This window comes from Falco punctatus (assembly GCF_963210335.1).
Source record: "Falco punctatus genome assembly, chromosome: 4".
In the NCBI taxonomy this organism is placed as follows: domain Eukaryota; kingdom Metazoa; phylum Chordata; class Aves; order Falconiformes; family Falconidae; genus Falco; species Falco punctatus.
Window position 1 is genome coordinate 106797947 of NC_137583.1, and position 26251 is coordinate 106824197.

General features: G+C 39.2%; 2 long non-coding RNA genes across 2 annotated transcripts; one reads left to right on the forward strand and one right to left on the reverse strand.

Moving 5' to 3' along the window:
• The first annotated feature begins 680 nt into the window (after nucleotides 1–680).
• LOC308063446 lies at nucleotides 681–11720 on the forward strand. Its single transcript, XR_013927964.1, has 2 exons — nucleotides 681–5329; nucleotides 6833–11720. It is a non-coding gene; the product is annotated as an uncharacterized lncRNA (long non-coding RNA).
• Nucleotides 11721–13179: 1459 nt separating this feature from the next.
• LOC308063445 lies at nucleotides 13180–21911 on the reverse strand. Its single transcript, XR_013927963.1, has 2 exons — nucleotides 19507–21911; nucleotides 13180–19398 (listed from the first exon to the last, which is right to left on the reverse strand). It is a non-coding gene; the product is annotated as an uncharacterized lncRNA (long non-coding RNA).
• Nucleotides 21912–26251: the final 4340 nt, after the last annotated feature.

A 26251-nucleotide genomic window follows, 5' to 3' on the forward strand; every position in this document is an offset into this window, starting at 1 on the left:
TGTGGATTTGTGTTAATATCTGCTCAGAAGTTTGCTCTAGGTCCCTTCTAATCTGGTAACAAAAAACATTGATCTTACTAAAGCAGTCTGATAAAAGTAGCAGTGATTACCATCCCTGCACCCTACATTCAAGTCAACATGCCAAGGCTGGAGACCCCTTCTCTCAATCCAGTAAGGAAAGCCCATAGAAACTTTTACCTGTGTCTGGATCTTACTTCAGTACTCACAAGACACAAGGTCTTCCGATGAGAGTCCTCAACAACAACAAGAGTAGGTAATGTCGATGGCTTTCATTAATAAATGAAAAAAAAAAAACTACCAAAATTTATTGCCTGTCATTTTCTAACCATTTTGTAATTATATCTTTCTTGCTTCCTGTCATGGAATTCTCTCTTCATTTTCTTTTCTTGGAAATATTTTACAGTAAGACTAATGAAAGAATCACTGGACTGCTAATATAGGATATTTTTTGCAATGCAAGTGTATATTCACAGATATGCGTGCATAAACACTCATGTACTCAAAGTCCAGAACCTTAGAACAGTCTTTGGCTGGAGACAATTTCAAAATAACCCCATAGAATTAGCTAGCAAGATATTCTTTTGCTGGAGTTCAAGCTGCTTTTTATGAATTTATAGCAGATTTTCCTTTCCCACCCTCCCCCCCCCCAAAAAAAAAAAAAAGATTTTGCTAAAGAGTAGATGAATCTGAACTTTCTGCTTAAAAAAAAAAAAAAAAAAAAAAAAGGAAGAAAACAGGAAGAGAAACTAGTTTCTTACCAGCTTGTGAACTTACACTGCTAAACCAATCTAGATCAACTGATGTAAACCAGAGCAGACCTATTAAAACCAGTAAAGCTATATGGCTTTAAACCAGCTGCTAACCTGGTCCCATTGGTTCCATGGATCTAAGGAGGTAGTTTCATCTCAGTGCTTAAATTCATCTCAGTGCTTAAATTCAATTTAACTGTAAGTTGCTACATACTTCCTCCTTGCCAAAGCATACCTTACTGACATTTCACTTTTTTCAGTGATAATTCAGTTCAATTCACTGATCTGACAGAAAACACATTAATAATTACAGTTAGTTTATTGATGTGACTCACTCTTCAGCTGTGCAATTGCTGTGGTTGAGGCAAGGGAAGTAAGGGGAGCATGTGGGTGGGGAGGACAGCAGACTGCCCTTTGGGCAGCAACCTTGCTGTTAAATCAGGTCAAGCAATAAAGTCCCCTTGGCATAGAGTGGGATCTCAAGCCAAATGCAAGTCCCACAGAACGCAGCCACAGTCTCTAAGCTCTCATTTTCTAAGCAGAGCCACTGTCAGACCTTTTCATGATCATAAATTTATCCTCTGATTCTTCTTACTGCATGATTCACACTTTCTATCTGCTTTTCCACAATAGCCTCTAAAACTTCAACAGCCGGTTTATGGATTAACAGTAACATCTTCTTCTCTGCCAAACCCTCCTATAAAAATGCTTGGTTGTCTGATACAGTGATTCAGCTATTATCACTTGAATATCAAGGCAGCCAACTCCCTGCCTTGGAGGAATGCCAGTCCATGGTGTATACAGGCAGTTTTTGGATCCCGTGAGTCTGTACAACCTATGTACCCTTTTCTGAGCACAAGCTTCAAGTGTCTGAGCTCACATATCAGCTTAGACAACTGATGGGTGAGCAAACTCAAGCCTGACCTACCGCCAGTCAAATAAATTCTTTCACAGGCAGGATTCCAACCGAAGCCAGTCCTACACCACAGCTGGCTTTCCCCATCTGGAGAAGCAGTACAGAGGGTGAGCCAAATTCTAACTATGAGTAGCTGGGAAAGTTGATCCTAAATGTGACCTTAAATCTAAATTAAGGTGATAGAAGTGTCTACTGAGTCCCTAAATCCCTTCTGTTGAACTAGAGCTATGCCACACTCAAGAGGACTTCTCTCTAAAGCATGCTTTTGATTGTGAGCAGCAAGTCTGGCCACTTTACCACTGAGCTTAAGACTATGCAGCTGCGCTTTCCTCAGTGCCCTTAGCAGTCCCCCAGCTGTTTACTGACTCTTCCTCAGCTTTTGCGTTACTGTGGTTGTTCCAACTCTGTCACTGTTCTGGGTAAGAAAAAGTCTACAGAAACAGAAACTTGCAGGTAAAGCAGGGTAAATGAAAGCAGGAGGCAATCTGAGGTTTAAAAAACATCTACACAAACATGTCAGGGAAAAACATGTTTGTTCTACATAGGCAATGACACAATGTGAGTTACCTTAGGAACTGCCTAGATGGTGCTATGTGGTGGCTAGCTGCCTGTGCGCAGCTCTATCTGCTCAACTCCTGTTCCTGGGGTTGTCTTGGAGTGGAAAGCTGTTAGTAAAACTGTGTCATCTCTCCTTCTGCAGTACTTATCTGTGCTACCAAACAACGCGTTAGGTCTAATTTTAAGTATTCACCACATTGCTGATGAACACTTTCATTGAGATCAGTGTGATGTCCTGCAACTGCTCAAAAAAGCATTCTTTTTTTTTTTCCTGAAAAAAGGGCTAGCCTAAAACTACTTGTCTGTTACTTCATGAAACCCACTGGCTTCAACACCTAGCAGCGATTTGGTCCAGAGAACTGCGTGCACCGATTTTTTAGCCCAGCTGACTTGCAACAAATAGGAATATTTTCAGGCAAATTCCTATAGAGCTGGGGCTAGATCTGCAAAGTGATTTGACAAATTCTAAATATTGCAAATATTCCAATACCTAACTTTTAGACATTGGGTTACAAAGTTATGCCTGGCTTATATTGCCTTCATAGAGAGAATTTGGTATCTCTGCATAGGATTCACAGAAGCCAACAAGCTAAGCACAGTTGCTGAAACAAATGCTGACAGAAAGAAGGATTTGGGCTGTACCACTGAAACCCCACGTAATTCTGTCTGGTCTGGTTTGCTGACCCTTCTAGAGATAAAGATCTAAGCAAGGTGTGTCTACACACTTACTCAGGGCATAAAATTTAGATGCAATTACAAATTCAGTAGCTCAACGGTAGATGTCTAGTAAATCCAGGAACTTTCAGGGTTGGGAAGCAGCTGGACTTTTAAGTTTTAAGGATCTCCAGTCTATGTCCGTTTTGAAGTTAGTCTCAATTACATTCACAAACAGGTTCCTGCAATCTGCCCTAATTCAAAACCCAGAGAAGAGAGTGGAGTTCTTTAAATCCAGCCACTACTTTATTACTGAAGCAAAACTAATACTTAAAATATGTAACATAATATATACATTTTAATAATTAATATGATGTGCATTTGTGGTTTCTTTAGCCAAACTTTTTACAGTACTTGGATATGTAACCATTTCATGGGAGATTTTTCTACTGGTAAATATTTCATATATCAGGAAATCTTAGAATGGATTCAATCTTTATCTTTACCACAATGGTCTCTAACTTGTGTCCACCATTAAAAATAAAGAGAAGGGAATCCATCCCAGTCATATATTACTAGGTATAGCCTCAGGCTAAGACACTTGTAAAATTCTGAAGAGCGTATAGGATTATTGATCTAAGGTGGTCAAATTTAGTGAATCTTAGGAATCTTTCTCCTGGAAAAATATACTTTTTACCTCCAAACACAGCTGCTTTCATTAGCTTTTTCTTGCATGACAATTTGACTTGTTGTTACCGATTCCTTATTTACAAGATTTATGTTTTGTTTCCTTATCTCTAGTCATGCCCACAGCTGGACACACACACGTAAACCACGGTGCTATTATCCTTAATATAGGTTAATTTGACATATTAAATGGGTCATATTAAATCTAGGGGTATAAAAATATTTGATCTACATCTAGTGTGCTTTATGTATTACAAAAAAACCCCACCCAGCAATTAAAAAACACAACCTTCAATATTTAGAACCAGTAAAATATTCAAATTGTGAAAGACCTGAAGACAGCTATACTGGAACATTTAAAAGAACTACTGAAGCCAGTAAAAGTTGCAAGCATCCAACGGACTTCATTAGGCAAGGCACTTACGAGACGTGGATATGAGGCAGGGTGACAGTGCCAAGGGACCAGAAATAAACTGTGTCTTCTTTAACAGAATCATACAGGTATGAACAATTCATTTCCCATTGTTGCAACTGGGTGGAACTTCAGTCCATCTAAAATCTCTGTATTTGTTAACATTATGTCATTTTACAATTTGAATAAGAGATCTCAAACATTTCTGCTAAATATGACCAGGCAGATCATAATGAGTTCATACCATTGATACTTGAAATCCACTGGTTTCAGTCTACATGTGGATGAGTGAATCTCTGTGGCAGATTTGTTTCTCATAGTTCACCAATCTCCTTCTGAGTCTGTGAGAAGCCAAAACTCAGTTTGAAACTTAGACTTTTCTCAGATCCATTGTAAAACCACTAATTTACAAATGATTCACTCTGAGAATGGCCAGTTCTGAGTTGTGAAAGCCTAACTGTCTTCGGGTAAAAGTCATGTTGGAAATCAGAGACAGAAAAAAAAAAAAATACCATGAAAAATTTGCATATATCTTTAGTGGTTTTTCCAGCATGTGTGAAACCCCAATCGGTTTAGGTTTGGTTTTCACTACCAAGAGAGAAAATTAAAAAAAAAAAAAAAAAAAAAAAAAAGAGAGAAAGAGAAAGACATCGTACGATTTCACTTTAAAACTGAGGGAAAGTGTTTATAATAAATTAACAAACACTTCGTAAAGCCTCTTTTTCTTTTCTTTCCAGAAGTACATGTCCTATAAATTTGTAGCTGTTTTTAATCTGCCCAGAGAAGCAAATGCATATTGTTTGTATGTTGATGTAAAAGTTCTGAAGAAAACTTCAACACAGGAGGTCACTACTGGTATCAGCCCAACTGCAGCGTCACCGCTCTAAGGCATTTTCCAGCACATGAGACCTGAAGCACCACCAGTTTGTAGAAATCCAGTACTGTCAGCCACAACCACACAGTCAAGGCTTCACTTGGAAGGTTTCACATAACCTCTGTGCCACATCACCAGGCTTAGTAAGCCACCAAAAGCCACTTTGCATGATCTAACAAAATTGTAACCAAACACCACTTTACAGAAGTGTGAAGTCCTGCAAGAAAAGGACAGGAGAAGCTTTTCCCAAAAGCAGATTGCTGAGGTTTAATAAGTCACCCCAGTGATCCTAGCAAGAAAATCATACCCATACTTCAGAGAAAGGCAAATGAAAGGCTACATGTTCCTGCCTACTTGACTGTGCTGAGGGAGAGGGGACAAGTTCTGCCCAGGAAGGGAGGAAGCAAGCAGCTTGCTCCCTGGTCCCTTTAAGAAACCAGTAGAAACTCTGAAATATGGTATGTCTGTAATATGAGGACAATGCACGCAAACTGCAGTTCAGTCTTCTGTCAGTCTCCCTAAGCTACACCACCACACTTTCTTTTTAGCCAAAAACTTGATTGAAGTTTCCCTGTTCCAGATATTCACCCACTTAAACACGCAAACTCTTCCATAAATTATCATATTCAAGCAATTTTGGTTCTTTACATTGCTATTGCATGGAAAAAATAACTCCAAGAGTAGTGAGAATCCTTCTGCTAATATCTACTCTATATTTATTAATGATAATTTTAGAACCATTGCTCTTATGCCACTATTACCTTCTCAGTTAAATAGCTGTTCTTTGTCTTTAATGCTTACTCCTGAATATATTTCTGAAGAACTACCCTGTCCCCTCTCAACCTGTGTTTGTCTAGGCTTAACCATCTCATTTAATTTCTCTTCATGAGGTTAATTCTCCATTTCTACAAGCATACTACTAGTCTTTCTCTGTTCCATTTTAAGGTCATCTTTCATGAACACAAGTGACCAGAACCTTACACAAATTAAATGAGACCTTGTCAGTGCTCTGAACAACAAAATAACATGAAAACGCCTTAGATGATAGTGCATCTTACATTATAATAGACTTTACAACTACAATAGACTTTCAAAGTTGCTCTGTGTGGCAAGTGGCAGTCATCATTCAGGAAAACTAGGATGTCCATATCTCTTTTCCACTATCTTCAACTGATAAATACATATTATATTCAAGAAAAAAAAAATCTAGTTACTGGTCCTTACATCTCTGGATTTGCAAGCTGTGCTAATTAAATTTTATCTCATCACTCAAATCAACAAAAATAATCTGGTTCTCCTTGCCTGATGATCCACTCTTTTGTTAAAGTGAGGCTTCCTCATTTTATGTTATCTGTACATCTCCCAAATACACATGTACTTCTTGCTCTTACATCTCCTATGTCACTAATCAATATGTTAAATGGGATCATTCCCAAGATCAACCATGAAAACATTTGTGATAGCCTCTCCTTTTGGCAGTTCCTTATTCTTCTAACAGTTCTCCTGTAAAAATAATTACTATCTTCAAGAATAAGGTTCAATCCATTGTCATCATCTAAGAAAGAAATCTATTACCCAATTAAAAAAGATACCAGGTTTATCCAAGATGATCTACCTTTGTGAAACCAATGTTGTAATTAACCTGTATTCAATTTCTCTCCACATTCTTTACTTGAAAATCTGTTTTAATACTGTATACTGCTGAAATACTGTTACAAGCCTGTAGTTGCCTGGATCACAGTTTTGCTTCATTTTTTAGTTATAGATACTACACTGGCTGTTTTCAGTCTTTGCACAGGACTTCTAAATACGCATATTAAAAACTTCTTGGTACTAGGCTTGTAGATGCTGTCAGTATAAACACTGGATGTTTTCCAAATTCTCTGATTCTGAAGTATAGAAACCTAATTTTTGCTTTTCCTTGGATATAATTTCTGTTTTTCTATCCTCATTTTCTTTAGATACCTTTTGTTGTTGTAGATTGAAATTGTTGAAAACAATCACGCAGCTCTGGAAACTCTTCAACTTCAGAAGGCTTTTGGAATGTATCATTGAATTTCTTTAATGAAAAAACTTTGTCACTAAACTTCATGCTGCTCTTGCAGAAAGACATGGGGAAACTTGGAAACCTTAGAACCATCACTTAAGAAGGAAAGAAAAAAATTAACCTCCAGAATAGGGTATATTGTAAAACAGAGACTTAACAAGCTTGAAAAAATTCAGGTGACGGAACACCTCCTAATCTGTATGGCTTTAGAGGAACCAACAAAAGACAAGTCTAGGCAGGGCAACAGCTTGAACCTGTGACTGAATTTGGAAAGAAAGAACAGCTGTAGTGGATATGCAGGGAGCAGAGAAGTGATCTACCATTATTGTCTTTAGTCATCACCTTTACTGAAGATATTTATTCCATAATTTATCCAGTCCTTCGTTAGCTTTACCTCCTTCTTTGACACCCCACGGTCAGTGTTTATAAGAATCAGTTCCTCCCAGTTTTTGTTCATACAGTCAACAGACTTCATCCATTTATTTGCTGCTTTAATTCAGAAAGACTTGAAAACAATTCAGTGTGATTCCTATAAAAGCTGATATTTTGAAGATGAACAAATATCTTAAAGAATATGCAGATGGTAAACTCTTTGTTTATCCCAAGAACTCTATACTCTTTCCTCCAGTTTTTCCACTTATCTTTAGTATCATCATCCCTTTGAATTAATACAATTCCATGACTGATAATAATCCTCAGTATTCAAAATCTCAAGCCCTGAATCCAACTTCCCAGCCTATTAAGTAACCTTTCTATGTATCCCAAACTTGTTTGTCTGAAATCCCAAGCTTTGATTACAGCCCGTTTTATTGTTGTAGTTAAGCATCTCACAGCCACTGATAAATCTACCTTTCAAATTCCTCTCTAACAAAGGAAAACACTATCCCTGTTTTGCAGGAAGACAATAAGGTAAAGTAAGTGTTTGCCTGGAGGATCCATAGCTGAAGTAAGAACAAACTTTACTTCTACAAGCATTATATGTGTGATAATTCTCATCTGAATTTGATGTGAATATGGCATAAAGGTATGCACCGGGCACAACAGCAGTCACCCAAATATGAAATATAAACTTTAACCTACCAAGTTTCTTTTAATTGTACCCCACCCATTAGTTCAAGGTACATTTTTTTTTTTTTCATGATTCTCTGCACCTCTTTAACAAATATCATTTTTACCTGCTTACGCAATGTGGAGCAACTTGAGACTTCAGGGTGTATGCCAAGTGCTTCAAAAAGCACGTATGTTCAAATCAGAACGTAGTATAAATGAAAGCATGCTGACACAGTTGCTGATGAATTTTGTTTCTATTTCTTGCATAATATCAGTGTTTGGGCTCCCCCTCAGTTCTTTGGAAGATAAAGTCCCTTGAGGCCATGGAGATAACAACAGCAAACCCAAACCACCTGGAGACAGTATTTAGTAGATGATTAACCCAATGGTGAATCAGAATTTTTGAAACAGAAACAAGAAAACAGCAGGAAATAACTTGCACTGCATGGCTGGGAAACTAGAGTGAAACCCCAGCCCCATCAAAGCTAATGCTTAATGTAGAAATTAATTTGTGATATTTATGATCTTTCCTAAATAGTTCTAATGTCAGTTGTTTCATTTATGACAAAGTTTGAGAAGAGCAAGTGATACGGGACAATGTATCAGTTAACAAAATAGTCATGCACATACCTGTTTGCATCTGTGTACTTGCATTTGTTGGAAATTTATAAAAATTCTTTTTTGTGATAATAGGAATAAGAAACTTGCAGAAATTTACCTCTTCTTCCTTTAATGCTGACTCAAGTTTTTGGGTTTTTGTTTGTTTGTTTGTTTGTTTTCTTGGAATAGCTACATAAACTGAACAACCCAGGTGGGAGAATAATAAAATTACTCATTGTGGTTTTATTTATTGCAAAAGCAACAACAAGAAACCAGTGTCAATCAAGTCTTAATATCTGTTGCTAGGAGAATAAATTAGGAGAAGCTTACAGCAGTCAAACTCTGAGAATGTTCCCCTGGTGTGGACACAGAGAGCATGCTCAGTGGAATCCACCTGGCTTCATCAGAGCTGGCGATCTTCCATATCACCATCAGGGAGTCATTTGGATCCAGGTTTCTGCTGTTTGAGCTGAGGAGGGGGCAGAGTTGGGGTAGAAGGTCAGAGTCTGAGTGGGTTCATGAATCATAGCTAAATATTCTCAATGGGAGCCAGCTTTTAAGAGCCCTGAAGAGCCTCCATGGACAACATCCATGGAGCTGAGTCTCCACTGAGCAGAGCCCCAGATAATTTTTGGTTTGTGTGTTTGCAATATTTTCTTATCTGTGTTTGATTTTATTCATGCTACCGAAGTTATGTATTTAAAGGAGACCTGAGATTTGGAAGGGAAAAGGAGAGGCGTGTCTTTGGATTTTTTTTTTTTTTTGGAAGGTACAGATACTTAAGATCCATAGGAAAAGGTCTGCATGGAGGAGGAGAGCAAGAGTAATTGGGAACTTTCAGTATTCTCTATTGTCATTTTGACGATATGGGCTTTGTCAAGCTTGAAGTCAAGAACCCACCAGGCTCCCTCTGAGCACGGCATCAAATTGAAGCACAATTGTGCTTCACTGTAAAGTCGCTGGGACTGCTTATGATGATCCACATAAATTAGGCATGTGTCTAAATGCAATGCGGGACTAAGAAAATTCCATTTAGAAAATACCAGGAGGTTTTGGAGGGTGTTAATAAATGAAATTTTTTCTTGTTGTTTTTTTTTTTTTTTAATTATTTTTTTAATGAAGTCACTGTGCTACTTTTGTAACATTATAAAGCTGTCCACATTGGACTGCTCTGGCAAAACTCAAGGCGGGGGTGGGGGGGGTGGGAGGGGTGGATGTGTGGAATCCTTCAAGGCAGCAGCATACTAGGTAATGTCAGACTAAAAATAAACAAACAAAATCCTCCAGTAAAAAAAACATAGCAAACCAAACCAATTTTCTCCCATTTCAAGGGAGAATATTTTTCTTTTTTTTTTTTTTTCACTGAAACTATTAAATAAATATGCTTGTATTTTACAAGTGTGCTTGCTGCAAAAAGTGCAATCTATTTGTACAGCAGAGAGAATGAAGGACTTACTGCTTAAAGGCACAAAAAGGGTGTGTAATAGGATTCTGGCATCTTCCCAGACAGCTTGCAGACAAATTCAGAGATGAACAGAGAAGTATCCTTTTTGAAGTATATTTGGCCAAGGTCTCATTCACAAACAGATAAACCCAACACATTTCTGCATGATAAGGGTCAACAGAATAGCGTATTAGTTTGAGAAGAGAACCCATCTGCAATTTTCTTATATAAAAATATATGAGGACACAACAGGAAAGCTGTCAGCGTGACAGTTGGAGTATTCTGCCAAGGAGCCAGATGCTAGTGTCAGAAGAACATGTTCCACAGCTTGGCATCTGGGTTCTCTCATTGCCCTCCAAGAAGGAAGAAAAGGAGGAGTGATAAGATATGCCTAAATGAATAAAACTACAAGCAATTCCACCACCACCCCCAACATGCTCAAATTGCTACTTCTTTTAGAAAATCCTCAGCTACATGTTCTCATACATCTTTTAAATTAAAATGGAAGGTGATAAATTTAACCCACTTATGTTTTAGTATGTTTAAAAGCATTTGCAGTTCTGAATACATAAGTCTCACATGATTTTAACTGCTCATGTGTGTAGCTGCTTAATTTATTTTATTATTTTTGTTGGTTTTCCATAATTTTGCTATGGAATAGATTCCAAGCTCAATTTTTAGCCCATGTCATTCTTGGGGAAGGGAGAATATAATACTGCATTTACAGCTGAGAGCTAAGAATAATTATAACATTATTTTTTCTCTGAATAGTTACTAACTAAGGAAATTTAGAAATATCTAGGGCAAAATGCTAAGGGTCAGTTTAAGACCCAAGACGTTCAGGAAGCACCACAGGGAGGCACCTCATTATGGGATGTGTGTAGAGAAGAAAACAGTTCTTGAGATAGCTTTGAGAGCACCATAGCTGCTACACAGCCCCCTTAATGATTCTGATCATAGAGTAGCAAGGCTAAGGGTATGTTCATAGTCCCAGGTCCTTTATTCGCATCCCCTTTGTATGGGCAATTATGTAAGCCTTAGCTTTGTGTCGTGTTCCTCTCCTTAGTCTGTCATCATGATGCCTGAAAGTGCCAGCCTTGACTCGATTCTCAAGTGCAGTTGGATCTCCACTTTTCTTCTGCTGACCAGCTGATTAGGGGTGGCGGAGTGGTCCCCTCCACTAAGTTGGTTGGATCCCATGTGTAAAGCTTTAAAAATGAAGACCAGACTCCTGATGGTTTTGAGATCTGTGTGAAAAAAGACCAGAAGACAGAAATCATGTGCTTTCAGCTGTCATGCAAAATAAACTGGCTGTTGTCCTCTGAGCTGACAGAAGTTTTTAAGGTCAGACATTTCAGAATTGCAAGTGGCATTTGCCCCCATACCTTACTCCACATATATGTGTTGTAGCCACTGCTTGCACTGATCTTCTAGAGGGCATGGGACTGGTTTCCACTTAGGACTATTCCCAGTTCAGACAAAACAGCAGATGACTGACCTCTCTCTGCAGTTATTCAAAAGCACTTTAAGTCACCTCCAGTACCAGTCAATCCCCAGAATGTTGAGGCAGAGAGAATGGGGCAAAAATACTGTAATTTACAAATGTTTAATTCCTTCTCCATGCAATAATGTCTGGCATGGTCGATGATATTTGTTTTCAAAAGCAGTGACTGAGCCCTTTCAGATACCGTTCTTACCTCTCTTTCAACCCAGCACCTACAAAAATGATGAGTGGAAATGTTTTTTCAAGTAAGAGGGGAATTCAGAAAATGGTATTGCAAGCTCCATCTCAAGTTGTCTTGTTAACAGACTGCCAGAAGAATCTGTAATAATTCACTGTAGGGACAGAAGAAGAAGGAAAGCAAACTATCTCTGCTACAGTGTTACCTACTCTTTGGATGCATCATAAAATATGCACTTAGGATAAAAACTTATGGTGCCTGACCCTCAAATTAAGAAAGTGCTATCCATACATCTAGTCAAAGAAATCTTTAAAATCAAAGCTTATATCTGGAAAGCAACGTCTATATCTGTTCTGCCTAAGTGACTTCAGGAATGTATTTACTCAGCTCAGAAATCAAAAGGTGATTTGAGTCACTGTCCATACTTCACAATCCATTTGGGAGCTCAAAATCAAACTGTTCTTGCTGCCTCTTCCATCAGCACCGGCAATAAAGAGTCTGCTCTTAGAACCACCCCAACAATGGGATGTGGAGCATGAGGTGAAAGAGATCTCAGCTCAGTCTTCTATGGCTGCCACTGCCTCAGCAGAGATTACAACGCAGTAGGAAAACTTACTTTCTGTCAAGTCAGTGGATGCAGTGCAAAGGCATATAGGGAAACAGGTGAGGGAAAGGTCCATTCCTGCAAATAACACTTTCCTATTTCAATTTAATTTTCTGGTCCAGACTTGGACTACATTATGTTCTTAGTCTTGCTGATGGGATACAGAGCTGAGTTTAACTGATTTCCAGAGGCATTATGTTTCCTAGTCTTCTAAATCACTTCGAAGGAAAAAAAATTGAAAACTCAGATCATTCAGAGCTGACCCCAAAAATTAACCTTTTCCTACTGATTGCAGAAATAAATCTGATCCAAAAAGGAGGAAAATCTTGGTTACTTATTGTTTCTGTTGTCATTTGATAGAATGGGATATATTCAAAACGTGTTGCCAAGTCCATTTTTTATTTTAATCTCCTATTTTGTTTTATGAAGTTAAAAAATATCTGACCTTGTCAAGCCAAGGCTGTTTAATTCTATTTTAGTCTACTGTGAGGACAGGGAAAATGCTGATCTTGACACCTCTTGTAAAGACATCAGTAAGAAGAAATCTAGATCCATCAACTTTTATTATTACATGACTGCTGGAACAACCTTATGAAAGAAAACTTTTTTCTCTCAGAATATGCAGTGGGAAGATCTGTGCAAAGGGCAAAACAGCAAGAGGCTAGAAATGCATAAGAAGTGGAGCTCCTCTGATCAGACTTTGAGGATATTTGTCATAAAAATACTGTGACCCTTTTACAATTGATCTGACATGGAGAACTCTGTATGACCCAAAACATTTAACAGGCTTAAACAAAAGCAGACCATAGCAGGAATGGGAAGGCCTAGAGGAAGTTAATAACCAGGTACAGTTTTGTTTTCAACAAAATATTAGACCTATCTTTCTTGATTCCCTGCTACATCATTCCAAAAACTTTTTCCCAAAATCCCTGTAAAAAAAAAAATTTACCTGTAGCCTGAGCAAAACTCTGAGGAACTGCAAGCATCATGGTGGTGCTGATGGACATGAAACGCTACTTTGGACAACTGGGGTAGCTGGGCCATGGACTCCAGGTACACTCAAGGGCACAGGCAAGAAGTCTGATTCCCGGGTGAAGTGCCAGAGTCATGGACTAGGAATCAGCTCTCCCCAGTCCAGACTCAGTGAGCAAAAGGATCCTGAGATAGAATGGTGTCCATAAGGGGCTACAGCATCCCTAAGGTGGGATACTTTGCACCCTGAGGTCTGATCCAGGAACAAAAACATTCTGAAACAGCCTAAAATGATGTTTTTCTCAAACTGTGCTAAAACAGAAGTCAGAAGTACTGAAAATCTCCTAAGACTTCCAAACCATCCAGTAGTGTCAAAGAGTTCTGCTGACACACAACGAAGTTCGTAGCAGCAAACCAACCTGGCTTTCCTGTGCTTCGTTCAAACTTCAAAATCTTCCCAAGGCCTGTCCATGACATCCGTGATTTATTTGTTCCTATCTGTAGCATCATCGTATATTTTATGTGATAAGTTATAGGGAAATAATTCAAAAAGGAAAGTTTTCAGTTCTAGTGCAGTTTCTTTGTTAGCTTCAAACTGCCAAGAAAAGAGCAAGGAGAAAGAGGGAGTAGAAGTGCTGTGCCTGCTTTGTGCTTTTCATGCCACTTTGATTCATGAGAGGCAAACTTCAGTGTATGTTTAAAGTCTTTAAAGATTTATATTATTAACGAAACAAGGATTTTTACAATCAGTGAACATTTGTTTAGTTTCCCCCTCGCCTCCTCCCTCCCTACCCGACCCCCCAACCAGCACACACAATTTTAGGAGAATATTTTGTTGGCTATAATTAAACTATGTGTGTTAATTAGGATTAGATTTTAAATGCACTGCTTGGGAAGTAGAAAAAATACAGGATCTGAATGAGCCCAAATTGAGATGACACTTGAATTTTCACAGATGTTTCCATAATCCTAATTTCAAATTGATTGTACTTCCTGAACAGTGAGAAACCATTTTCAGTTATTTATTCAGATATGAACTACTTTTTCAGTGGGTAGAAAATATCCAGTCCTGTAGTTAACTCCTTAAAATAAATACCAAAGATACCGAAGATTTTGACTAGCAGTAAGTAAGTGGTTCCACAAAACTGAAGAGCATCTGCATCAGAAGGAATACATCTCTAAGGATGTGCAGAATCTCTGCTTCGTAAAGTTTACTACTGTTGCTGTTGGTTGATCCATTGCACTAGTATGTGCCACCATATACTTACAGTCCCGTGCTCACAGTGGAGATGTGTGGAATCTGCCATACAAAGCCAATGCAACCTGGCTCTGCACCAGGAAAACCTAAATTATTCATCATGAAACCAAGTAGAGCCTGAGGGCTACTTTGACTTAATGGCAGCTGGCAATGGCCCCAAGGGACTAAAATAGCAGCCATTAACCCATGTGCTCGGTTGGTATTTTTTCATTCTCTTTTATCACAATCTCTAAACCAGTGTTAGGGAGGGTTGGCATCTCACTCTCTGCAGACATGATCTCCTCTTGCCTGGCAGCTGCTAGAGTCTACTGGAGGAATGGCATGGCACAAGAGTGGCATGCTACATGACCAAATTCAGCACAATAACTTCATTCACAACAGTACTATTGGCCTGGGAATGTTGGACCCAGATTTAAAAACTGGCTGCAGAAAGGGGCTTATCACTATTATTAATGTATGTCCTTCTGGTCTGACCAAGCCTTAGAATTCTTGCTGAAGGAATGCATGTAATTTAGAGCCCAATCCAACCTGATCTGGGAATAGTCCTCAATGATGTAACTCATAGTTTGTTCCTGGCCACATCTGTGGTACAGAATGTTCCAAAAACATCAGATAGGATATGTCTGAGCAAGTTATTAATTTTCTTTCTAGAAATTTCTAAAAGAATTAATAACTTTTAGCAGTGAGTTGGGCTGGGCTTGTGCAGACAGTTTTCATACAAGCTTCTCCAAACTGCTGTGCCAGTGATCTGTAACATAAAACTAAGTAACTGAAAATTAATCTCTCTTTTCACATTAAAAAAACCCACCAAAAACACACACACACACACACACACAAAACCCAAACACCCAACCCAAATCTAATCTACTCGCTTTTTCTTGTTGAAGTCTTTATTCCAATTTTATTCTTCCATTTTGTCACCCATTAGACAAAAACGCTGGATGTAACGTGAATCACAGGGATGAATTCCACCAACTTGTGAATATGGAACATGATAAAGGAACAGCATGACTGACTCTGACATAACTATATATTCTCACATGCGGTGTATTTATGTTTCTCTACTATACTGTGAGCATTTTCTTACAAATTTAAGTCATGCCATTCTGATTTTACAGTCAGGACACATAAACATACACCACAAAACTCCGAGAAATGACAAGAGCCAAAGGTGGGGCGTTGGAACCTCATTCTACAAATAACAGGCTGAACAAAATTACCAAATATTTTCAAGAAGAAAGGACAGAAGGAAAGTCCTGTGTGGATCAGCTGGCCCTTGAGGCAACTATTTACTTCTGGAGTAAAGTCAAGGAGACCTAATGTAAGTCATAGATCCATACTGCCTTTGGGTTTGCATCTGCAGAACCAAGCAGCTTGAGTCAGTGGCATCCATATCACCTTCAGGGAAAACCAGCCCTAAACCTGTACCTGAATTGCCTGGGGAACTTCTGCCTCTCTCCTGACTCAAATCAGACTGAGAGGCAAAAGTAGACGCTGGGGACAGGCAATGAATTTAGCATCAAGTATAAGTCTGAACCCCAGGTTAATGTAAAGCCAAACTGCAGCACCGGTTGTGGGGCTGCAAATCAGGGCCTGTAAAATAGGCACATACTTAGTAATATCAAGTAGCTGTAATGAAAAATAACATGGATATATTTTTTGTCAATCTTATAGCGTCTTATCATTAAGAACACAGGCAGCTTTTCCCAGTTTGCCTAGGAGCAATCATTCAACCTAGAATAATGAAGCCAAGAAACTCTTTAGCAAATGCCATCATCCTCCGTTCACCACCATCAGCAAAAATGACACCTTTGACTCCCATACAATTGATTAAAGTTTAAGTCCATAAAAGCTGCCCTCGTGTCACATTTAGTGTTACTTATTTCATTAAATGTCAGATTAACTGGTGATTAGTTCAATAGAATTACTTAATATTATTACTTCATATAAAATGCTCCATAACTTTTCTGCACATCAAAGCATGTGATTTACACCAAAATCATTACATGTCAATACTTTGGCGCATCAGTATAAAATCAAGATGCCACACAGTGTATTCAGCTAAAATGAAATCCCTTTTGTTGATTCCTCCTCTTCTGTTTTCCTGTGTATGCACTTCAATATTTCTGAGAATTTTAGGCTAACCGTACCTGTGGTCGGGATGCTGCCTAAAATAGACATCTTCAGACACAGTTCTAGCAATGCAAGCAGTAATGACAACAAAACACCTTTCGGCGCTCTTGTAATTGTAAACAATCGTAAACTACCCTGCCTTACATGGCCAACCTATATTGACTGCAGCGAGAGCTGCATGAAACTGAGGTCAGAATTTGGCCCACAGTTAAGGAAGTAGTGCCAGCGAACTGTTTCCACTGAAAAGTCAAAACAAGTTTATGAACTAAACAAAGTGGATTTCCTGAAAACGACAACAGGTATAGGTGTAATTTCAAGAAGAACTTGAGGGTTTCATCAGGCCTCTCTTTTTTCTCTCTCTGTCTTTTGAGAAACAACTCGTTTTATCAGAAACTGCATGTGTGTGCTTGTATGTGTGAACATATAGTCACTACAAAAGTGGTAACCAGCCTGAGGTTTTTCTCTTTTGTTTCCTGGCTGTGTAAGCCTTTTTTTCTTTTATTACTGTAATTATGAAATTGTGGGAGGGAGCGGTATGTTGACCATCGTACGCAAGACTGTTACCACGAAACTTTGTCAGTAGTTTTTCACCTACATGAGCATATATAACTTTAAATGCTTAGTACATATGTGCACAGGCAGATTATAGTGCTGTGTATCTGTATGCCTGTGTATGCACACACACATAGACACACAGAGAGAGCAATATGCACACATACTTATATTGTGGTATAGCTGTGGTAACTGCAAATAGCTTGATGTAGTTGTACAGCTATTTGTGGTACGCTGTATTCAATAATATTCCATAACTAAATGGCAAAAGCAAAAAAAAAAAAAAAAAAAAAGAGTTACACACATGGATCTGTTAGTGGCTTTATCAGAAAATACAGTCCAGGGTCTGATAAGTAAAGGCTGTAAATACTCTAAAAATGCAAACTTTTATAAAGCATTTCTTAATCTTTTGGTGAAAGATGGTCTATACTGTGAAACACTCTAACCTCTTCGATTACTGAGCCATCTCTGAGGTTCAAAAATACTCAACTTAACCCTTAAATGGCAAGTTCGTATCTGTTATTGCTTAACAACACAGTAAAATGCATACTTACACTGCAGATTAACCTAACAGATTGATACCTCAAAGAAAGGTTTTTGGTTGGTCTGTCATGTCTATGTCTGCCTGACAAACAGTTCCAGGAAGGTTGTTTGTATTTAACAGACCTTACTGAGAAGTTGCTCCTGGTGCCATAAATTTCTTCTTTTAGAAAAAGCAGAATTTTTTTCTAAAATTAACAAATCAGAAGTCGCTCACTTTCTGGAAACTTCAGTTGGAAAGAATAAATCCATGAAAAAGAAAAAACACTAGTTTAGTTTGAAAAAACTGTCCAGTTTCACAGAAAAGGGAGTTTTGGCAGATACTGCACTTCCGCAGTGAAGGTAGTCTAACACCTTACCGAAATACCTTGCTTACATATTAAACCAGCGTCTTGGAGGAACAAGTCTTATGATACCTTGCGTAATTTCACAGACAGTGACAAGATGGAAGGAACCCAATCTGAATGCTTGTAACTGGCTTCTTGGAGCACCAGTGAAACTGCTCTTCAGCACCCAGATACGTTCCCCCTCCTATCCCCTGGTCCAGCCTCTGCCCCCAGCCCTGCCTTCCCCAGCCACCCCTCCTGCCCAGGAAAGCCAAACAGCATCTGCTCCCTAAGGCTGCTCAAGACACAAAGGCAACTGAGTGAGTTTTATCCCTAGGACTACATGGGAGAACCACATTGTCAAATTTACCAAATAAAACAGCTGTTTGGCTTTATCAAGGAAAATCAGGGAGCGCTGAAACTTTGCCTTTGTTTCTCCTTCTTCCTGGAGCCAGACTATGCACGAGCATTGTAGGGTACGTGTGAGCGCCTGTCATGTGGCATCCTATCTTGCCCAAAGTCCTCTTCATTCGTTGGTCACAATGTTGTGGGGTGATAGTCAAGTTTGCAGCACGCACTTTTAATTGCCTGGCTTCGGTCAGCTGAAGTCAGATTCTTAAAGTCAATCACGGTTTCCTGGAAAAATGTAGCATTGATTTTGAATGCAAATTATTGAAATGTACAACTAGTAATTCATATTTTCAAATTAATAAATATTCTGTGCATGATGCATTAGTAACACTATTAAATATTTATCTATAGATGGAGATACTGTGAATTATAATAAACTGTAAAAGGTTTCTATTAGCTTTTTTAAAGATAAATAAAATTGAAATTGTGATCAATATAATGAATACATGATGTTAAAATTCCTTTTGCCTCACAAAACCATATCTATTGATGTGTTTTATGAAAAAATCTCATAAAAACATTAGCAATATTTAAAAACAAAATATGTTAAATAAAAATAAAATCTACTATGGAAAGTAAATTTAAATATTTAATGATATAATTAAGTCTTATTAATATAATGTTCTTTATTTTTTCAAATTAAAAATTTACAAGAATTGTCATCCTCTTTCATCTTAATCAGATGGTATGTTTGTCATAATTATTTGTTATGTATTTTCATTAACATTTGATGAATATTAACTTTGCAAAATAGAACAATCTTGTTCCTGAACAAATCATCTGGAGCAATGCAAGGCCGAGTACCCTGTGCCTCTGGTATAGCACCGATGGGGAGGCAGCAGAGCGACAGCAGGATCCTCACCAGCTTCAAGGGCTTTTCCATCCTGTCCACTGCCAGGTGCTCCTTCCTGCATGAAGATGAGTATGGTTAGTTTGGGTCCTCACGTCTCATTTGCATTTCTGGTCATCTGGGCCAGACTCCCAGCTACGGCAGACTGATGTAGCTTCACAATTACCCTGGTTCAGAGCAGGTGGAACTCCCCAAAGTCTCTCCTCAGTCAACCTCTCCTGTTGCTGCCTCTCCCTGTGCTTCTTTATTTTGAGCTGAATAAAAAGAAAGCTAAAATATTGTCAGAGACTGGGAACACAGATAGCCAGTCCGACATTCACCAATATTGTCTACACAAAACACTGACATCAGATCATTTTTAAAGACCTGATTTTGTCTCCTTTTTAATTATGAAGGATAAAATAAAATTGAGTGACTGAAAGGAATAAATAGATAATGTAGTATCAGGAATTTTTTCTATAGAAGCTCCTTATTAACATGACTGTTTCCTTCAACTGCTTAATTTAATTTCTCTAAAGCAGGTTTTCACTTGTTCTGCTCATACTAATGTACAGGTATCAGATGTGCTAATATGACACCTCATAGGTCACACCCTGAGCTTGAAGAACCACTTTAACCTCTTCATTGCCCTGTGGACAAAGCCTGCGTCTCCTCCCACGGGGCTGCTCGCCCTGACTTACCAAGGTGTGACTCACTCTAAAAGGATGCATCAGCAATCAGGAAGCATGGCAGGGCTCCTCTGTCCTCTTTTCCCTCTGCACCACTCCATGGGATACTTCTTCACAGCTTGTGACCATTGTCACAAGCAAGGGAGATGATCATGGTTATCTTTGTCAGGCCAAAACTAAAGCATGACTTAAATATCCATTGCTATTGGTTTGTGCGGTGCCCATTGAAGCACCACACAAGAACTTTTTAATGCTGGAGAAAATGCTCACTTCTCCTTCAGCAAATCTGTCTCTGACAAATGCATACACTGTGCAAGTATTTGCAGTATTTTCAGGAGCTCACCAAGCACCAAAATAATCTGTATCCTACTGAAAGAGCTAAATATCTGAAGACATTTTTTATAGTATGATTAGGGCGAAAGCAAGTTTTATCTGGAAATTTCAAAAAAACAGAGGCAGAGGCAACAGAGAGTCAGAGACAGGGGCACAAGGAACACAGAGGGAACAGCTATTAGAAAGTGCAGGCAAGGGGTCAAGCAGCTGAGAGGAAGCAAATGGGGGAGCAGGACAGGGCACATAATGTTGGAGAAGCAGTGGACCATGAAAGGATCAGAGGCCAGGAGGCTAGGGTGGGTGGAGGGATGCTCGTGTAAACTTTTCATGTTATCCACACACACCCACAACAGTATACCTGACTCACAGGATGAAGGGAAGTGGTGATTTACAGGTAAACTTCAGGACAAAACAGTAATACTCTTATTATCTTAATAACTATTTAATGGTGAAAATATCTTCAGTGGCCACCTTCCAGTTATGAAGTTTGTGTGCTATACAGACGTTTGTAAGCAGAGACAATAAAATGCCTGACTTTATTTCCCTTTACATTCATGTGGACACATCCATCCACTGTGTACTGTTTTGAACAAGTAAGGGTCGAGGGACTGAGTTCAAATCCAAGTTTGAGCCACCAGCACACTATGTGACCTGGAACAAGAAAACCACGGGGACAGCAGACTCCTCTCACTCCTCCAGCATTACCTTGTAGTGCCTCAGTTCCTCCTGCTGTTTCATGGGAACAGGAAGCATTTGGTGGGATCCTTTCAGACCAAGGAGGGAAAGATGCCTAAACTATGAAAGGTTAATTGTCTTTCTGTTTATTATGCAATGGCGTCACAGGCAAGTTTGAGCATTTTTTGCAATTAGGTTCAGAACCAGTCTTTTGACTCAGCAGACCTCTGAAGATAGAGGCTGGTAATTGCGTGTGGAGAGAGCATGCACCTGCCAGGGGTGGGATCACAGATCTTTCTCCATAGTTGTTGAATTTCCAGCAGTAATTGACTTTTCCATTTCACCTTCCCTTTGAAAACTTGCAGGTTTTATTAACATAAAAAAGCCTTAGGAAACTCTGTGGGCTGTATTTTATGGAGAATTCTGACACAAGATAGGGATCTTTTCCAGCACTTAACACCTCTCAGAGTCTGTTGAGACCCATGAGCAATCCTCACAATGGCTGAATCCCTTATAATCACTTTAACCCAAAACAACAACAGTAAAACAGAACTAGAAGTAACTTAATGCTTGGGATCTTGTGGGCTTTGGTTAAAGAATCCCTGCATTTTAATCAACACCTTACTTTCAGGCAGACATGTCAGATCTCCAATGGGTCGCTTTAAACCTTCAGAAGAAATGAGTGGAAAGGACTTTTTGATTTTCCCACTCCAACCAAACCCTCAAGATGAGTTTCAAAACCAGAAAGAGCCACAAAGATAGTGGAAGAATGAGCTGTGGAGCACACTCACACTGAGTACTGAGCCCTTGGCTTTCCTCTTCAGAAGACAGAAGGGGAGGACAGAAGGAGAGAAGAGGACAGAGTCCACTTTTTCAGTGATGTAGGCTTGTTCTTATAGCTGTTGTTGTTGTTGTTTTGTTGTTGTTGATTAATTCTTCCTGCTCTGAAACAAACAGCCTGGAACCCTAGGCCAGACTTTACTTAGGGCAAACCTGGTGCTGCCCCTGAAGCTTCACCGTGAAATTTTGTTTATAAGAGAGGGAGATTAGGAAGAGACCTTTCCAATTCTTCTTCCTCCTAGTGCACAGATTGTGCAAAGAGCAGTTACACTTTCCTTCAGCTTTTGTCTTTTATATTTTTTAATATAAAAATATTAAAAAATAAGGCAGAAAGTAGGCTGGATATTAGCAAAGCTGTCCAGCAGCAGAACAGAAATATACAGCACTGTTCATTTTCCCAGTGAAAGTGAGGACTCAGAGGATATGTCTCCTGGAGGTTTTTCTAGTATTGTGGCTCCAATGTACCTCCAACAAGGCAACCAGATATAATTGAATCTACAGTGAACAATTGACGGGGTAATCAGAGAAAAAGACAGACTAAAAGAGAGGAACACAAGTATATTTCCAGGCTTTTGATGTCGTCTTTGCTGGGTATTACTTTGACACCTCTTAGATCTCCCATTGACATTAAAAGGAGCTATACCCATGCACTGGTTACTAATAGAGTCCATTATACGATTACATTTCAGAGACATTATTGATTAAAAATACAGAAGAAACAATAATTGCATTTTAGCCGAGTCATTTTGCTACCACTTCATCTGTAATTTTATTATCGCTTCACCAAAAGGCAACAAAGACGCTTGAGTTAATGAAAAGCTTAAGGTGTATCAAGCAAATTAATAAGGAAGAGAATTCCGAGGAGAACAATGCCTTTATTGAGGTGCAAAATGCCAATCACAAAATTACTTAATCACTACAGCCAGCTCAGTTTCTAGTGCCAGTAGCAGTGAAGGAGTTAATACTTGGGTGCTAATCAGACAGAGAATTTCTTTGTGACACCAAGTGCTTGTAGATAAGCAGTAATATGCCTTGTTTTACAGGTTTTCTGTTGCTGGGGCAGGGTCCCTTGCTGCACAGCATATATTGAGAAAGATGGATACACAGAACAGGAGTAATAGCTTTCCATGTCACAGCAATATAAAACAGACTGGCTTTATAAACTGGAAACATGTTTTTAGTAGTAGCTCTATACAAGAAATATCTCTGTGAAAACATTAATATAGATGGGAATTATTTTTTTTTTTCCTCTTCCTAACCAGAGGTAAAAAGGAAAGCCAAGCAACCCACATAAATCTATTGTCAAGCCTCACGGGAAACCCCATAGGTGAATTATGAGTCATAATAAGAATTATTTGTTGTACTACTGTATGCAATCAATCAGCAATTCAGACACAGAAGACTTTTACCCTCTGTCTCTATCAGATAAACCCCATAACCCTTTCAGAGGACTTTAAACCAGATGTAAATTGATGTGAAGCCTGAGCAACTCCTAATTCAGGGCGACACTTCCCCTCCTTCAGGGGTTCTCAATCTTCTCTCACTCAGAATATCAAAGCTACCAAAACAGAAAATAAAAAAATAAAAGGTTTATCTTCCCATGCTCCCAGATGCACAGTCTGATAGATCCTGGACAGGTGGAAAATCCTGGCAGAGGAGTGTGGAAGAAGCTGGGGGCTTACGAGAGATGTGATGTGCTAGAAAATAGTGAATGGCAAGGTTTTTCAGTGAAGTGCTGCTGAGGAGACAAGATGCAGGTAACATGTGAGTGTACTCATCTTTCCTGAAGCCACAGAGGCTTTCAAATGAAATATGAAATGGGGGACATATTCTACAGAGTGAACAGTGGAGTAAGAGTGGAAATGCAGAAAACTTAAGGAAAGATAATTCTTAGTTTTCCCCCCAATTCCTTGCTTATCCCAGAGCTTCCCAGATACTGAACAGTCTGACCATTCAGATATTATCAACATTTTAATGCAATGCTTTAGAATGCCAAAGTGGAAACTCTGTATCTCCTCATCAAGGACAGCATACTAGACAACAGTGTCTCTGATAGTACATATTAATTTATATTTTTCCTCTAGAAACCCCTCCGCAGATTTTTTAATGATATTCTACAGCACAGAGGAAGACCTGGAAAACACTGAAAAAGCAAGTGGTTCCATGAATGACAAAATCCATTAAGTGTGGTTCATTATGGGTTTGAGTTTTGAGATTATCCAAACAAAAAGTGTGCTCTGTCCTAAACAGAGGGACTAGTAATACTGCTATCCAGGTTCCGAGTCATAGCCTTGAGATCTCTGCATTTTGGGTAAATGTGTGTGAAATTTGTCAAAGGACTCTGAACCACAGATGCAATGTCCTCCACATGTCCCCCAGGGAAGCCCAGTCAACTACAGCAGCAATCTCACAAAGAACCTTCCCCAGTTCATCCCCAAGGGCAATTTCATAGCCCACAAATTCTACAACTGTCTGATCACATTTGCATTTTTCCAGCTTGGCAAACAGGTTATTATGGTGGAGGCATTTGAGGACAAGTTGAACATGCCAACTGTGTTGTTCCTGGGTTCCCAAAATAAATGTGGGTGTCATCCAGACATGCTGCTACATCCTAGTCTTAACTTCTTCCTCCCAGTGTTGTAAATAAAATGCTGGAATGTTGCTAGAGCATTACAAAGGCAAGGAATAGGACAGGATTTACCTGTACCAACTGCAGAGAGAGATCTCAGCACCCTGTTAGATGAGTTTGTGCTCCCTGTAAAGGCATGTTTGTTCAAGAGCTTTAAATAGTTTATTAATAACATGTAGAGGCTACTAGCTCTCAACTGTGGTTAGAGAAGGGCTCAGACACCTACACAAAGCTGCAAGAGGCCAGACCTTTATTTGACAAAGTCATGACCATCCACTTAAGGCATCAAAAGGTGGGAGGTCCTCGGCAATCCTTTAACTGAGGCAGTCCTATGCATATTCAGCTTCTGGGTCAGACAGAAAATATCTTCTAGAGTCAAAGGAAGCACTGCTTAAGACCAGAGGTTAACTGGTGGAGTATGGTATCTGCACTCTCTTATCAAAGTTATCACAAATACTCTAGTATTTCACAGGCAATAAGTCTCATCAGCTTGTGGCTCCAGTGTCGGGCACCAGTGCTCACAGAAAACTTCCAGTGTATTGTGTCCTGTTATGAGGGAGTCCAAATCTCTCAAATATGATGGTCAAAATAAATCCAACAGCAATATTCTGAACTGAATCAGGTTCTGTGGAAAGACCAGCAAATGAACCCAAAAATTGCTGGGTGTGATGAGGCAATACGCAGAATGTATCACTTTAAACTGATTTACTATGGCTTGGAACGGTGAATGACAAAATACAGGTCTTAGTATTAATAGCCATGAGCAGAACAGAGAACTATCAATTGACTTTACTGCCACACTTGAACTGAAACTAGGATAGCAAAGATTAGACAAGTGAAATCCAGAATTTAATCTAGATTCATAAAGTTCCTGGATAACGTTGAGGTTTGGCATCAACCAAGCCTATGTGCCTGGTCAGAGTAAGGTTGGCAAAATGGGAGTAGCATCAGCAAAGGGTACCTTGATTGAAAATCAACTTCTTCTCTCATAACAGAATTAGTTGCCATCAGTCAATCACAGATCTTGTGCAATAGGATCTACAAGGGGTTTACTGTTTACCCAGTGGGTGGCACTCCATTAATCTGAGTCATGGCAGCTGGGTGAGTTAGGGAGGTACATGTACCAGTCAAAAATCACAGTAGTCCTTTCAGACAACTGACTGCGACTGCCAATGAAATGACACCAGCTTGCATAATGTGTGCAGAACAAGACAAACCTTAACTGAAGAAAGATCTATTCAAACAAACAACAAAAACAAATTCACAATCATTCGTATACCTTATGTCCGTCACCTGCCTTCCCATTCCCAGATGTCCTGGTCTCAGACCATGGCCCTTAATCTGAAAAAGCTACAAAGAACACCATTTCTTTCAGAACTCCTAGCATTTGAAGACTAGCAAAAATCAAGATACAAAGAGATAATGACAATCTGAGATAAACCAGTAGACAAGGCAGTGTGGAAAAGGAACAGTGAGGTAAGGTTACTGTTCCCACAGATGGACATTCTGTTGATTACAGACCACAGGGTCTTCCCCCAAGTCTGCAAACATTGAACCCCAGGCAAGAATTTCCCTTCAGCTATTTTTCTTACCACCTCCTCCTTAATTACCCCTGTAATACAGGCTTAGGTGAAGGCCATCTGAGGCACTGGCAACCACTTACAGAAGAAAGGCTACCACTAGCTTCCCTTGACATTGTGCAAACCCTGCTGGAAAGCAGCCCAAAGTTGTGGTGCCTATTGGTCCCTCAGCACAGCACCCTTTTT